The sequence below is a fragment of the Suricata suricatta genome, chromosome 12 (genome assembly GCF_006229205.1).
Source record: "Suricata suricatta isolate VVHF042 chromosome 12, meerkat_22Aug2017_6uvM2_HiC, whole genome shotgun sequence".
Classification (NCBI taxonomy): Eukaryota; Metazoa; Chordata; class Mammalia; order Carnivora; family Herpestidae; genus Suricata; species Suricata suricatta.
This window is the reverse complement of record NC_043711.1, coordinates 83,678,636-83,695,329: the sequence shown is the minus strand read 5'-3', so window position 1 is coordinate 83,695,329 and position 16,694 is coordinate 83,678,636. Positions and strand designations below refer to the sequence as shown.

Sequence of the window (16,694 nt, the reverse complement as noted above, 5' to 3'; positions counted from 1 at the left end):
CCAGAATTCTCCTACTACACCATCTCTTAGGATAAGGCTAAGGCTGTTGTTAACACGTATACGTTACTTGGGAAGGTGATAGTAATACTTCAGTAAAGAAGTGGAACTAGGCGGGCCTGGGCGGCTCAGTCCGTTGAGCCTATGACTCATGATTTCAGCTCAGATCATGATCCCAGGGTCCTGAGATCGAGCCCCACATCGAGCTCTGTCCTGAGTGTGGAGACTGCTTGGGATTCTCTCTCTCTTCCCCCCCGACTCTGCCCCTCTCCTCCACTCACTCTCTCTCTTTTAAAGATAATTTTACAAAGGAGTGGAATTATATTAGAACTATATGATTATTTAACTTTAGCAAATAATTTACAATTTTTAGAGCTATTTAAAAATTTAGTCCAACCCTCCTCTCATTTTACAGAAGGAAACTGAGGCCTCCAGAAAGGCAGTAACTTCATTTTGTTCCTGTTTTATTTATATGACCCATTTATCTCAAAAAATGATTTGGAATTGTAGCAAATGGACCACATGAATGGGAGATATTATTAACAGGGGAAATGGGATGCAAAGTATATGGGAACTCTCTGCATCATGCAATTTTTCTATAAATCTAAAATTGTTCTAAAAAAGTTTATTTTAGGGGCACCTGGATGGCTCAGTTAGTTAAGCATCTGACTTAGGCTCAGGTCATGATCTCACGGTCATGAGTTCAAGCCCCACATTGGGCTCTCTGCTGTCAGCATACAGCCTGCTTCTGATCATCCATCTCTCTCTCTCTTTCTCTCTCTCTCTCTCTCTCTCTACTATCTCTCTCTCAAAAATAAACATTAAAAAAATTAAAAAGTTTATTTTAAAAATGACTTAAAGTGTGTCATGATTAAAACAAAAAAAATTCCCCATAAAACTGAAATTCATGAAAGCTAGAATAAAATGAGGGACGGAACAGAGGAAAATTACATCAGGAACCTTTCTGAAATTGAGATTTAGGTCTGAGCTTCCTCAAGATACAGTTCAGCACCATTTTGTTAACACCTGTTTTGTTATCAGATCTGCCAGAGAACAAATTAGCAGAATGTCAAAAGAAAGGTGGGTTTCAGTCCCCCAGAAAAAGAAAAGGTCAGTAGTTGGCAAATGGTGACAGACTGAATTACATTCATGCGAGATAATGGATGTCAGTGTGCTTTGTAACTTGTAAAGCACTGAACAGACACTGTCATTACTACAGGAAAAGGAAAAAAACTCACTTCTTTCATGCGTTAATGCACCCCCTAAATGCTAATGAATTTCAGCTCAGTTCTTGGCAGTCTGCCCCAGTGATACAGACATGAGCAAGACCGACTTCCTCCTCTTGCAAGGACCCAGACTGGAAGGGCAGTAACCTCTGGACCTAAGGTGGAAAGTGACAGAAGAGCAATCTACATTATGTATTTAGTTCCCCTCATCAGAAATACTCCAAAAGTGGTATTTAAGTAAAGTTTTGAAATATTTTTTTAATGTTTATTTCTTTTTGAGAGAGCGCGAGTGAACAGGGGAAGGGCAGAGAGAGAGAGAGTGGGATGGAGGATCCAAAGCAGGTTCTGTGCTGACAGCTGACAGCCTGATGTGGGGCTCAAACCCCCTTGACCGCGAGATCATGACCTGAGCTAAAGTCTGATGCTTAACTGAATGAGCCACCCAGGAGCCCTTAAATGAAGTTTTCAATAGAGGCAACACCACCTAGATTTGGACATGTACATACTACAAGGACTATGATGGGGACTGGTCTTAATTAAATAGAATTTCACTTAAAGCCAAAAAGGGAAAACGCTTGAGGGCACAAATGGTTTACTTCCTGAGCAAAGAAACTACATACATTTTTGTCGGCAGAGACAATCTCTGTTTCTTATTCCACACAAAAACATTTAGCATGTGGCCCCCTTACATAAATCTCCTATGTGTGGCCCCTCTCTGTTCTCCTCCCCACCTCTCTGGCCTTTCCCTTTTGTCTCCTTTATTGGCTTCTCATCTCCCTGACATCTGAAGGTTAGAGGTCCCAGGGATCAGGCTTCAGGCCTCGCCTCCATTTACATTCAGTTCCAAGGCACCCTCACCCAGTTTCAAAACGTTAAATAGCGCCTAGACACGCATGGCTCCCTGTTACATCTCCAGCCCACACTTCCCTCTGGGATTTCACACTCTCAGACTAAGTCCTAACACCTTTAACTTCTCCACATGGGTGTCTAAAAGGCACCTCACAGCTAACTTGTCCAAAAGTGAACTGCTGCTCCTCCGATCTTCCCCATTTCAGTTCATCGCAACGGCCTCATTCTGGCTGCTCAAACCCAAAGCCTACAGCCATACTTATTCCATTCTCCCACATCCTGTAACCCATCTACCGGCAAACCCTGTTGGCTCTACCAGATCCTATCCTATCCAATCACATTTCAACCCCTAACCACTACGATCCTGGGCCAAGCCCAAGTAGGGTGGAATAAGGTATGCCCATGAACTTGACTCACCTTCTTTCAAGAGGCAGAGCCTAATTCTCTCCCCTTGAGTAGAATAAAGTAGAAATGCTGCCAAGACAAGGTCATAAAAGGCACTACGGCGTCTCTCTCCCTTTCACTCTCTCCCCCATGTCCTGAGGACACTCAGGCAGCCCTGTGAGAAGGCCCAGCAGTAAGGAACCATCCTGGGAGCAGTGCAGCCTGACTGCAGTCTCCTGGGAGACTGTAAACCAAAAACACCATGCTAAATTGCTCCTGGATCACAATTGAATGAGATAACAATGATTATTTCAAGCTGCTAAATTTAGGAGTGATTCCTTGCCCAGAGACAGAGAATGAATACATCTGGATTACTGCAAAAGCTTCCTGGATGGCAGCAGTGCTTCCACCCTTGCTTCTAGAATTTCTTCTCAACAGAGTAATCTGAGTGATCCTTTCAAAAACAGTGACAGATTATGCAACTCAGAACCTTCCAATGGCTACTCAGAGTAAAAACTAAAAAATGATCATCATGACCCACAAGCTCCTAATTATTTGATCCCAACCTCTGATTGTTTTAATTCCATTTCCTCCTCTCCAGCCACAAAGTCCTCCTTGCTGCATGTGTGGGAGCACACCAAGCCACCCACCCTCCCCTGGGCCTCTTCCTCCAGTTATCTTCCTGATTCGCTTGCTCTCCCTGACCACCTTCAGGCCTCTGTTCAAATGTCACCATCTCCGTTAAAGTTGTTCCTTAACTCCACATACACTACCACCACTCCTCCACACGAACTGTTATTTCTGTTTACCTTATCATGCATTATCTGTCCTTCTCGATTGTGTGTAATATACTTATCAGAATGTAAATTTCCCAAGTGCAATAATAGTTTTATTGGCTGCTATATTCCCAGCTCCTGAAACAGTGCTTGCTATAGAGCAGGTAGGTACTCATTAACTATTTGGCTGAATGAATGAAGGAATAGAAGAGCATTAGGTAACATGGTCCATATTATCAACGGTCTTACAACACGCTGACAGCTCTATAACCTTCTAAAAGGTAAAAAAAAAAAAAAAAAAAAAAAAAACAGATCATGTAGCACCTCACGCTCTCAAAACAATTATTTGCAATCTTCACAGAAAAACCTTTGAGATAAGGGGCGCCTGGGTGGCTCAGTCCTTAAGTGTTCAACTCTTGGTTTCTGCTCAGGTCATGATTTCAGTGTTCATGAGTTGCAGCCTTGCATTGGGCTCTGCGCTGACAGTGCCAATAGACCTGCTTGGAATTCCCTCTGTCTCTCCTTTCCATCTGCCCCTCCCTTCTCACATGCTCTGTCTCATGCTCTCTCTCTCAAAATAAATAAATAAACTAAAAGAAACAACCTTTGCGATAAGATCATGGTCTTCATTTTGCAGACAAGAAAACTATGCTCAAAAAACAGAAGGGAATAAACTATTAAAAAACAAACAAACAAAACCCAGAAGGGATATAACTGATCCTTAGCAGAGCAAGCACGAGACCCCAATCTGCTTCCAAACCCTCTCCATTACATTAAGCTTCCTCCCAAATAATGAAATAGTAAATCTCAGCTCTGTGCTGGGCACTTCCTAAAGGGTGTGAAATGATGAGTCCTAGGTCTGCATCTTTGACGCAAAAGGGGCAAACAAAGGTAGACTGTGAAGGAACAGAGGGCTGGCAGCAGGTTCTAGTTCTGGTTTTGTCATGAACTCAGCCTGTACATTTGGGAACATCAATTCTGCTTTCCAAACCTTTTCAGTCAAATGCACTTCATAATCATAACCTCCACAACTCATGGGGTTAATGTAAGGACCAAATCAACAGACATTTATCAAACCCAAAGGCAATCTAGTGAAATTATCGCATGCTCCGGGGAAAGACAGCCTAAAATTCACTTCCCAGACCCACTCACTTATTAGCTGTGGAACTCCAGGCAAAATGATCTATGAATGCCTCAGTTTTCTTCATGCATAAAATGTGAAGATATAGAATCCGCTTCATGAAATTGCTGAGGATAAAATGGGCTTTCACATGTAATGCATTTAGTAGCACTTGACACTTGTGACTAGCAAAACATTAATATTATTACTGTCATCATGCGCTAGACTCTGGAATTATGAAAAAGGCAAGGCATAAACACTCAAGTGCACGTGTGGAAAGAGGGGCAGGAAAACTAATTCCGTGCAACGAGTGGAAGAACCAAGCAGTGAGATTAACAATGCCTGAAGAAAAGCCGTTGGGAAAGGTTTCCAAGGAAGTGATATTTGAGTTGGGTCGCGAAGAACCGAAGTTCTGGAGCAGGGCGGGAGTGGGACTGGGCTTTGGGACAGATCACGTGCAAAGCCCCAAGGGCAGAGGAAGCGGCAAAATTCTGGGAACTGGGAGCGAGACTCGCAGCACAGCACAGCGGGGTCGTCAGCTATTAGACACGAAGGTCGGGAAGATCCCTTTCTGCGCGGATTGGAGCCCGGCGTGGTGGCCGCGGCCGGATGCGGAGGCAAGGGGCCCGGATCCCTGCGACGGGTCCCAGCCCCCCTCTGGGCCTCGGGTTCCTCCCGGGGAACGGGAGACGGCTGCTCCAACGCGATTCCCTAAGGCGCCCTAGGCGGACGGGTCTCTGAGCCTCGGACCGTTAACCCGGGCACCTCCCGCCTGCCCTTGAGGCCCCACCTCACCACTCTCGGCTCCCGCGATTTCCAGCGTGATCCTCAGCGCCAGAGCGGGAGACGCAGCCCCTAAGGCCCGGCGGGGGGCGGGGGGCGGGGGCCCGGCACCCGGGCCCAGGCCCAGACCCCGCCCCCCAGACTCCCGCCCTGGCAGAGCCCTCCCCCACCTCCACAAGTAGAGTGCCCCTAATCGGATTGCGCCACTTCGGCGCCTGCCGCCATGTTGAGTACTGGCAGCTGACTTACTGGAGTGGCCCAGATGGCAAGGCGGGATTATATTAAGAGACGTAAGATTCCCTGGCCTGAAATGAGGACAGCCAGCGTTGCTGGATTCGAGCAAGGGAAGTTTTGGTTAACAGAAAAATCTTGCCCTCACTCATCCCCCTTTGGGCTTCGGGGTTACACACTGCGCATGTGTTTGGGGCTTAGTTCTACGTGCGCCTGCTCACTGCTCCACCCACAAACCCGAATGCAATTAACAACTGCTTGAGGCACTAGGGAACCGGCCCCTGGGACTGGATAAAAGCTGCAGGGTGAAGAGTTGTGGGGTTTCTCATAATCAGACCTCATAGCTCCAAGCCAGCTCAGACCACGCAACTGAGTTTCGTTTGAACACACAGCACTGTTTTCACTCACGTCTTTGGACAACGTGGTCACTGCCTGAATGTCTTACATCCATTTGGAGAACTGCAGTTTATCTAATTTTCTGCGTAAGCGTGACGTCCTCTAGAGGACGCTATGGCCCAAGTGTTATTCTCGTAGCATTTTGTGCTTAAATTATCAATGCATTATCAACCACAACGTTTCCTTAGAGTTATAAGTTTAATTTACCTGCCTCTTTTTCACTCAGTGGTTCTAAATATTTAGTTGGGATTAGAAACAAAAACGGGTGCCTGAGTGGCTGAGTCTTTGGGCGTCAGACTCTTGATTTTGGCTCAGGTCATGATCGCACCGTGGTGAGATGGGAGTTTTGTGCTGCACGTGGAGCCTGCTTGATATTCTCTCCCTCTCCTTGTGTGCGCTCTTTGCCTCTCTCAGGTTCCACCCCTACAGAGTGAGTCAACCAAGGGTGGGGCCCAGGAATCTGCATTTTGACAAATACCTTAAGTGACTGAGAAGCACTGAAGGAGACTGTGTATTTCTAGCATCCAGCACAAGGCCTGTTACAAAATAGGTCCTTATTAAGTACTGAGTGAATAGATGGATGGATGGATGGAGTGAAACAAAATCTGCAGCCAAAGGAACCCGAGAAGGGAACACTTTGATAAGAGCTGTATTGTTTCTTTTCTCCTATAAGAACAAAAAGAGGTTTTAATAGTTACTTTGAGAAAAAAGAAAGTAAATGGGAGAGGAGGGGAGGACTCCCAAATGAAAGGGAAACTAGGGAGAAAAAGAAACATTTCAGACACTGAACAAAGAAAAAGATGCAAAGAATCAGTGGTGTGGAAATACACTCCAGAACAGGTACTGTGCAAGAATGTTCACTACAACTGTATTTGAAATGGAGAGAAGAGAAACAACTTCTTTGCCTCAGGACCTTTGCATATACTAGGCCTTCTACTTAGACTGCTTTCCCCCTAGCTCTAGGCTTAACTGATACCTTCCCCTCCTTCAGGCCTCAGTTTAAATGATACTTCCTCAGCTGGGTCTTCCCGGACCATGCTATCTAAAATATACCCTATAATTTTCTATCACAGTACTCTGTTTCTTTCATAGTATTTCCCACTTATTATTTTTTTTGTTTACTTATTATCTTTCTCCCCCTCTCAAATTTAAGCTTCATGAGGATAGGAAACTATATCTGACTTATTCCCAGCATTTAGCACAGAGCCTGATACATGGTAGGTGCTAAATAAGCATCCATTGAATGAATGAATCAAGTCAGCTTCAGCGTTACCAAGGTTAACAGCATAAAATCCAATCTGCTTTAAGATCATGAGAAGTAAATATAGGTTAAATATAGGTTTCAGACTACTTATAAAGGGTAAATGGAATAGAAGGGGATTAACACCAAACTAATTTTCTATTTTTGTAAGGGGGGATTTGTTCATGCATTCTCTCATCTGTTTATTCATTCACCCTGAAAGCATTTACTGAACATATTTTATGTACTAGTATTAGATAATAATACAATGTATTAACAGAATATGTTGGAAATTGTACTAAACATAAAGTAGTACAACTGGGGGGCACCTGAGTGGCTCAGTTGGTTAAATGACCGACTCTGTCTCAGGTCATGATCTTCTGGTCCATGAGTTGGGCTTTGTGCTAACAGTTTGGAGCCTGGAGCCTGCTTCGGATTCTGTGTCTCCTTCTCTCTCTCTGCCCCTTCCTGCTAGCACATTGTCTCTTGGTCTCTCTCAAAAATAAATAAACATTAAAAAAAAAAAGTAGTACAACCGGGTATTTTGTCTCAGCCAGAGCAGAAAGTGGAGTTAACTGATGTGTGAACGTGAGTAACATTACCCCCTAGAGGTTCTCTAGACTTTGAGAGCACACCAGCCTTCAAATGCTCTTCAAAGTGCCAGGAACTTTTGGGACAAAATAGGAATCATACACCTCACTTGAACTGCTTGAGGCCCAGGTGCCCTCTGAGAAAAGACTTAGTCCAGACACAATTAGAGTCTGGTCATGTTCAAATCTGTCTGATGAACTGGAGTGGGAAGAAGTTCTCAAAGGGGAGGCTGGATTGAAGGGAAAGACAGTGGATCGGTGGGAAGAGAACCAACACTGGTCCCCTCCAGCCTTCTTCCTCTATGTTCCAAATTCCATCTCTGGGAACATGCTTTCTATCCTAACCCTCTCCCAGGGCTATAATATAAATCCTGCAACCCAGCCTTGTTCATTATTTATAGATATTCTCCTCCACCCATGCCAAGAGGCAGCCTGGAGTGACTAACTTTCTTTCTTTTTAAAATTATATATGTGAAATTTCAAAGTGAGGCGCTAAAAAATATATATATTTTTCTAATGGCCTAAAATCTATTTTAAAGTTCTTAAATCCCTTATCTATGGGGCCAAGAGAGTGGAGGATAGAGAATTTTTGTGGAGCTATTTCTGGCTGTGAGCCCCCACCCTTCTTGGAGACTTAACGGCTTAAGCCAGGTGATTGGAAGAGGGGACTTCCAGAAGGGTTTGAGGTGCCAAATTCGTCCCCACTGCAGTTAGAGAACACAGTGACTAGATCTACTGCCTGCCTGGGAAATCTACAACAGGGGACAAGCCTGATAATGGCTTTGGTAGCAGGTTAAGGAGAGTGCTTCTGTGTTGGGGTTGGCCTGCTCTCCCAGAAATTTTCAAGAAATGTTTTCTGTAGGCCAGATGTGGTCTAAGGGAGAGAAAGCCTGCCTAGGCCTGTCCTGGGTCCTGTACAGTAGGGCCTCCTAGAGGGATAAAGAGACCCCAGAAGTAAGACAAATGACCACTGACAATTGAAAAGCCTTTGCTAAGGGGAACTCAGCAGAGGGGCCCAGCAGGGCATCCCTGAAGAGCCTGGAAAAGCACCTTTCAAAGTCAAGCTCCAAGCAACTGACTCATCATGAAGATTTGATGATGGACAGGAACAGCTGTAAACATCTGCCAGACCCAGAAAGCATAAAGCCAGCGACATTGCTAGTTCAAAGAAGACTTTCCCGACTCCATGTCAACACCTTGAGTGACAGAAGCAAGCTGAGAATGACAGAGGGGAAAAAACTGAGGGAAAGTCCCAACTATTCTCTGCTTTCTCACTACAAACCGTCTGAAGCAGAGCTAGACGCACAAAAAGAATACAGTATCTTGAAGTAGATTGTGAGCAACTTGCTACTGTCCATCTAAGTCTATTCATTCTTCATTAAACAAATATTGACTGAGCACCTACTATGTGCCAAATCCTGAGCTAGACCCTGGAAGAGACCCAAAGAACACATGGACCCTGCATGGAGCTTCAGTTCACAGACTTACATGGAAGGCAGGCAAATACACGCATATTGCACACACACAACACGGGATGGTAAATCTTATAAAGAGAGGGTTGCTGGCTTCATAGAGGTGGTGATGCTACAACCTGATTGTGAAGAGTAAATCTGCTGAGCAGAGAAAGGCAGGAAGGGTGTTCCAAGCAACGTGCACAGCACAGTGGAGTACAAGGGCATTGGATGTTTGAGGAATGTGGGGATTTCCTCTGGGCGCTCCTCTCACTGATTCTACCACTTGGTTGGATTGTATGAATTTTCTTGGACTGGATAATTAGATAATAATACAGTCCCTTTCATCTGCTGGATATTTGCCCCCTGGCCCCGACCTGCCTCAGCTTGACAAAGTCAAGCCCCAAGCAACTGACTCATCTGAGCTTGACATTTCTTGAAGTGGGTGGCATCTTTGTGCCACCATTCAGGACTTGGGCAGCAAAGGATGTTTGTTGACAGCTCCCACAGGACCAGGTCCTCTCCTGTCTCAAAAAATGAGCCCTGAATTATATTTTAACCTGAGACTTCATCAGCCTTATGTGACCAGCAACTAAGCTCTAAGATTCCAGACAGGAGGGGTGCCTGGATGGCTCATTCGGTTGAGCATCTGAGTCTTGATTTCAATTCAGGTCATGATCCCAGGGTTGTGGGATCAAGCCCCACAGTGGGTTCTGCACTGAGTGTGGAGCTTGCTTGGGAATCTCTCTCTTCCTCTGCACCTCTCCCTAACTCTCTCTCTATATATAAAATAAAGTAAAATAAAATAAAATATTTCAAACAGGAATCAGACGGAGGAACATAGCCAAAAGAGCATTAGGCTTGGAGACAGACACACTCACCTGGGCCTGAGCCGGCTCTGCTTTGTGTCCTGGAGCAGCCAATCTTCCCTCTCTGAGCCCCAAATCCCTAAGTGCAAAGAAAGGATGATAATACCCATTAGGGTTTTATGTGCAAAATGAGAGAGAAAATTAGGTGAAGGGAAGGAGGAGTAGAAGAAGTCTAGTAAGAATCTGAGTTTTCTGAGTTCAAGAATGGCAATAAGAAAAAAAAAGAATGACAATAAGGTTTTCAGGTCCCAAATATTAACAGGGGACTCGCTCTCTTAATTAAAAAGCTTTGCTATTGTTTGATTTTTTTTTTTAACAATGAGCATGAGTTAATTTTGTAAAAGGCGAAAGATTTATACGATCTGAAGAGAAACCAGAGTATTAATTTTGTAACTAAAATATATTCAGTATGGATATTATACTTCAATAAAAAGTTTTCAAAAATATTCCATTGAAAGTCATCCAGAAGACTGTAAGAGCAGTTGCTTCTGGGAAAGACTGGAAAAACTGGGCCTTTCTATGTATTCTTTTGTAGTATTTGAATTTTTTTCATCCTATATTTGTATTATTTCTCTAAAACGTATACTTTTAAAGGGTTTTAAAATTGCTTTTATTTTCTAAAGTTTTATTTATTTCTGAGAGACAGAGAGAGAGAGAGCACACACTCAAGGGAGGGTCAGAGAGGGAGGGAGGGGGAGAGAGAGAAAGAGAGAGAGAGGGAGAGAGAATCCGAAGCAGATTCAGGCTCTGAGCTGTCAGTGCAGAGCCTGATAGCCAGGCTCAAACCTACAAACTGTGAGATCATCACCTGAGTTGAAGTCTGAAGCTGAACTGACTGAGCCCACCAAGCCCCCCAAAATTACTTTTAAAATAAAAATATTTTAAAGAATAAAAGTGAAAAATGTATGGTTACTTTGTTCATGTCCCACACCTGAAACAGACAGAAACACATATACAGCCGCACACAGTTTCCAGATTACATTATCTGCAGGGAATGGTATGGATTGACTAGGTCGTCCCTTTGAAAAGGTGCAGTTCCCGAGAAGATCAGGTGGGGGAGCCATTGAGAGCTCACTGCGGGAGAGCCCCTAGGGAGTGGCAGGTCGTGGGAAATTTGAACAATACAAACCAGGGGCTCCTGGATGATGCAGTCGATTGAGTGTCCAACTTCTGCTCAGGTCATTATCTCACAGTTCATGAGTTCATGCCCCATGTCGGGCTCTGCTGACAGCTCAGAGCCTGGAGGCTGCTTCGGATTCTATGTCTCCCTCTCTCTCTGTCCTTCCCCTTCTAGTGCTCTGTCTTCCTATGTCTCTCAAAAATAAATAAAGGTTGAAAAAATACAAACCAGAATAATATTTAGGGGAAGGATTAGGTGGCTGGGCTCTTGGGGGTGGGAGGGTTTCCTGGGCTCCCTAGATGGGAACAGCATAGGTCCCACAAATCAGAAGAAACACAGAGGAAGGGTCAGAGACTCTGGGTCCTCTTCTTAATTACCCTTAACATGGAGAGTAATGATCCTAGGAAAGGTCAGTCCTTCCTTGCTGTGCGAAGCGCTCTGGATTCAGAGTCAAGTGTGTGTGTTGAGTCCTGCCTCTTTCATTTCTAACTATGTGAACTACTGTTGGTCCCTTAACTTCTCTGAGACTCAGTCCTCATTTGTGAACAAAGATAGCATATGAACAACTGATACCTTTTTTTTTTTTAAACTATAATTTATGGAGCTCCTAGTGTATGCTGGCCACTGAAAGAAAAGTACCTTATGTATGTAAATACAGTTTAGTTCTTAAAAGAAGATATTTTTATCCTAATTTTATAGGTAAAGAAACAGGTTCAGAGAAGTGATTATTTTAAAGTAATTCCTATGCCCATCGTGGGGCTTGAACTCACAACCCTGTGATTAAGAGTCACATGCTCTGCCAACTCAGCCAGCCAGGAGCCCCGAGAAGTGATTTTTTAAAAAATATAGATGATAGGTAACATTTATGTACTGCTTACTATGCATGAGACACTGTTCTAAGAACTTGCACCAATTGACAACAACTCTAAGGTAGGGTATATTAATATTATTCTCATTTTATATAGGAGGAAATGGAGGGACAGAGAGATTAAATTAGCCTCAGATTCCACAGCTGGTGAATTGGGGAGCCAGGAATTGAATGTAGGTAGCCCAGCTCTTAATCATGTTACATGTCAAACTTTCCTCACTAATTAAAAGTTTCCCATCTCATGAAAAATAAAACCCAACTTCCTTTCTCTGGCTTGCAAGGGCATACTCGAAGTGGTCCAGGCATGATCTGACCTCATGTCCCATCATTCTCCCCCTTGTTCACTCTGCTTCAGTGGCACCAACTTCTCTTGGTTCCTAGATTTGTGGAGCACATTCCTGCCTCAGGGTCTTAGCATTTGCTGTTCCTTCCGCCTGGGATGATCATCCCCCAGACCTTTGCATGGCTCATTCTCTCACTACACCCAGATCTCTACTCAAACGTCACCCCCTCAAAGAGATATTCCTGTATAAAATAAACAATCCTTTGCTCTTGCTTAATTTTTTTCGTAGCACTCAGAATTCTCTGAAATTATGCATTTGTTTGCTTACTTGTCTCTTCCACCAGAATGCAAGCACAGACTTGGCTGTCTTGTTCACTGTTAGATATCCAGTGCTCAGGTGTGGGACCCAGCACATGGTAGGCACCCAATATATAGTTGCTCAATAGTTAAGTACATTAATGAATGAATATCCAAGGCCACGCAATTGTTTAGAGGCAAAGGCAGGACACAAACTGAGCTGTCTGGTCCTGGAGGCTATGCTGGTAGCCGCTGTGCTGCGCTGGACTGGCTCTGAGAGATGCCGGGAGGTTCAGATAGCATAATGAATGTGAAACCACTTTGAAATTTGTTAAGTGCCTGAAGAAAACCTAAGGATGATTATTATTATTACTCAGGTCACTGCTTACTCATCTGTGAAATGGGACTAATAATACTCTGACCCACCAACTTTAAGAGGATGTTTTGTGGAGTGCCAATGAGATAATGGATGGGAAACATAAAAGTTAAAGGCTCTACATGGTAGAAGGGACTGTATAGATTATTTTCATGCCAGTGGCTTCCCAAGGCTCCCATCCTCTACCTCGAGTTTGACATTAATATTGCTGACAGGAGTGGGGGAGGTAGGGGGACATGGGGGACCAAGGGACTCTGTGTCCCAATAATTAACATGTTGGGACTGAAGCGCTGCCAGCGGCAGCATCTGGTTGCAATTACCAGAGGGGACTGAAGTGATTAGTCACCTTTATAGTGAGAGCCAGGTCGGTCCCCTGGGCTTCTCCCTGGAGAGGGCCTTCTCAGCAAGCTCGGAGTCCCCTTTTCCTGCTCCCACCCATTTCTGGAGTTCCCTGATCCTCAAACAATAGCCCCTGCTCTGAGACTCCTCCATGTCCCCAAAGTCCCAGGCCTGCTCTGAGACTCCTCCGTGTCCCCAAACTCCCAGTGCATTGGATGAGACCTTGACTGAAAGCCAAGAATACCAGAATTGCCCCCCTGCCCACCCTTTTACTTCTTGTGTTTCTAGAGGCCAGGTTAGGATTCTTGGGCACAAAATATATCAAAGCAGGAATGAGGCTTGAAAGTAATTTAACCTTTCTGAGCTTCAATTTCTTCATCTGCAAACTGTGTCTACCAGGGGCACCTTCATCACAGGATTATTGAGAAGATAAATAAGGTAAAAATACAGTGGACTACAAAAGCTAGTCTAGGGGCGCCTGGGTGGCTCAGTTGATTAAGTGACCAACTCTTGTCTCAGCTCAGGTCTTGATATCAGGGTCATGAGTTCAAGCCCCGTGTTGGGCTCTGCACTGGGCATGAAGCCTACTTCAAAAGTTAAAATTAAAAAAATAAAGGCCATAGTCTAGTTTACTTGCATATCTGTTCAATGAATAGTAGCTATTATTAATATTTGTCAGGTGCTAGGCTAATCACTTTTTATGATTCATTTAATTGAATCCCCACAAAAACCCTATGAGGTAAGTACTGTAATGATCCTCATTCAGAGTTTCAGAGAGGTTTGGAGGCTTCCAAAAATCACACAGTGCACTAAACCATCTAGCAGAACCAGAATTCTAAACTAGGTCTGTTTGCTTCCAGGCCCTTCCTCTTTATTAACCATGTACAGGGACATCTTAGTTGTTTGATTCATTCATCCATTCATTTCTTCACTCAATCAAGCTTACAAAGTGCCCTAATAAGTAGCAAGACAGAATCCCTCCCTCTAAGGAACTCAGAGTCCAGCAGGGAAGGTGTGATAATGTCCAAAGTAACTACACCTTGAAGTAGAACATTATGGCTTTTGTATATAAGGGCTAGTTAGAGGTTTATTCATCCATATAACAGACACTGAGAATGTGCTGTGTCCTGGACACTATGTCCAGCACTGAGAATAAGTGAAAGATAAATATGGTACAATCTAGTCATAATCTAATGGGGGAGACAGAAATTTAAATATATTATTTCAGTTGTAAAGAATTAAGTTGTGATTTTAAAAGTCTGAAAAGAGTGAAGGGGAACCAGGTGGCTCAGTCGGTTAAGTGTCTGACTCTTGATTTTGGCTCAAGATCTCACAGTTTCATGAGTTCGAGCCTCGCATCGGGCTCTGTGCTGGCTATGAGAGCCTGCTTGGGATTCTCCCTCTCTCTCTGCCCTTCCCCTCACTCGTGCTCTCTCTGTCTCTCTCAAAATAAATAAATAAACTTTAAAAATATGTAAAAGATACATACATAGGGTAGAAGAAATGAATTGTGTTCAAGACAGGGGGCAGAGGCAGGACTGGGTAACCTCTGAGCTGCCAAAGCAGAAAGGAGCACAGAAAATGTGTGATGGCAATTCAGGAGCATGCATTTTCTGGTGGATGAGGGAAGGCTTCCTGGAAGAGAGGGCACATGAGCTGGCACTTTTCAACAGGTAAGTTTTAGAGGGGGAGCACTGGAACATAAAGATCCTGGAGGCCTAAAGGCCAGTTACCAGGCAGTTTTAGTAGGGCAGGTAGTGAGGAGGACAGAGACAGTGAGGCAGTGGGGGGTGGAGAGGAGGGCAGAGTGTCAGAGATGACTGCTTAAATGGGGACAAGTCAAAAGGGGAGCCAAGTGTTGCGAATCTGGGCAACTAGAAGGTAAATAATGAATTCAGTGCTTCCTGAAAGCTCTCCCAAAAGAATGTCTGATGGTGCCTTGGTCCTCTGAGATGCGGAGCTAGAGTTCTATTGGGGATTCTGACCCAGGGCCATCTCATGAAGCTTGAAATGCCAGCTTATGCTGCTGTGCTCTGAAGATCAGAGAGGACCGAGGAGCATCACCATGAAAAGGCCAGTCAGGCACCTGTACATCCCAGCCCAGTTTCATCTTTTATTCATCACTCGATGAGCTTCTACTCTGTGCCACGCTGTGCTGGGAAACCAATCTGGTGATCTTAGGGTGCAAACAGATCTCCATTAGGCAGGCTCAAAAAATCTCAAATGAAGAAGGAGGTTTTCCTGGGGCACCTGGATGGCTCAGTCAGTTAAGCATCTGACTTTTGATTTTGGCTTAAGGTGTAGTCTCGCGGTTTGTGAGATTTAGCTGGGCGTCAATCTCCGCACTGACAGCACAGAGCTTGCTTGGGATACTCTCTCTCTCTCGGCCTCTGTCTCTCTCAAAATGATTTAAGAACGAAAAAAAGAAAAAAAGGAAGCTTTCCAGATTACTGCTTCTACACTGCTTCTTACAGTATGACAAAGTGTTCTCTAGAAATGTACAAGAAGGGATAGTTGGCTCTGTCTGGGGATCAGGGAAGGCTTCCCAGAGGAGGTGAATTTTTGGCTGAAGCTTTCAGGTTGAGGAGGACCTCCTCCAGTTGTGAGAGTTGATATTCCAGGTGAAGGGAACAGCTCTCTCCCAGGAGGCCGGCTGGAATTCAGACTTCTCCCATAGCTACCAAAAAAACATCATGCAAGAAATAATTTTTCCAGTCTCCTGCAGGGGTCGCTGCTGCCCCAAGCTGAGGCTGCCACCTCGGTACTCGGCCAGTCCTGTCTAACAAAACTCGGAGTCTGTCTTTGCTGGGGTGGTAGTGAGGTACATTCTGGACCTGCTTCCATAGAAGGAGTGGGCTCAGGGGTAGCAGTGCCCCCTGAAGCCTGAAGAAATCATCTGAGCTCCGTCAATGGCACTTGGGGGGAGGGGTGTAGTGGGTACAGATCTTTTTCTGTCTCTGGGTCACCACAAGTTTATTAAAATAAAAGCAACTGTGGGTAAATGCTGCCATCTGTGCTGCCCCCCCCAACAACAAATCAGGCCCCAGACTAGACGCAGGGGTTGAAGCTGCTTTAAAACACCCCAAGGACTTAACTGAAAACCCACACTCCCCATGCTTCTGGGGCTTAAGATCTTGAGCTCATTGCTCAGTATCCCTCCTCAGGAAGGTGGGGGTGGGCTGCCCCGTGAGGTGGAGGTGAAGACCCCTGAGTCTGCTTCACGGACTGTGAGGCCCCCTAAGCCTAGAGCCCTGCTGCGGGGCTCTGTGCCAAGAGCCCCCGTGAGCCATGGCCTCGAAAGGGCAGCGGTGATTTTTTTCACATAAATATATCGCACTTAAATGAGTTTAGACAGCATGACATCAGAGAGTAATTAAATTGGTTTGGGTTGGAATTCCGTTTCCAATTCCTGAGTTCAGGTTTGTAAAAGATTTTTCTGAGCACCTGCAGGCGTGTGTGTGTGTGTGTGTGTGTGTGTGTGTGTGTGTGTGAGAGAGAG

General features: G+C 44.7%; 1 protein-coding gene across 19 annotated transcripts in view; it reads right to left on the bottom strand.

The window, feature by feature from the left end:
• CEP250 (centrosomal protein 250) overlaps window positions 1-5,272 on the bottom strand; it is a 53,919-nt gene extending 48,647 nt beyond the window's left edge. For 10 of the 19 annotated variants that reach the window (XM_029919300.1, XM_029919298.1, XM_029919291.1 and 7 more), the window contains exons 1-3: window positions 5,143-5,272; window positions 4,385-4,480; window positions 1,236-1,378 (exon numbers count right to left, since the gene is read on the bottom strand). The gene's annotated coding sequence lies outside the window, so the exon portion shown is untranslated. Of the gene's footprint in view, window positions 1-1,235; window positions 1,379-4,384; window positions 4,497-5,142 lie in introns of all 19 variants that reach the window. The other 9 variants (XM_029919286.1, XM_029919295.1, XM_029919292.1 and 6 more) reach the window with 7 other exon arrangements.
• Window positions 5,273-16,694: the final 11,422 nt, after the last annotated feature.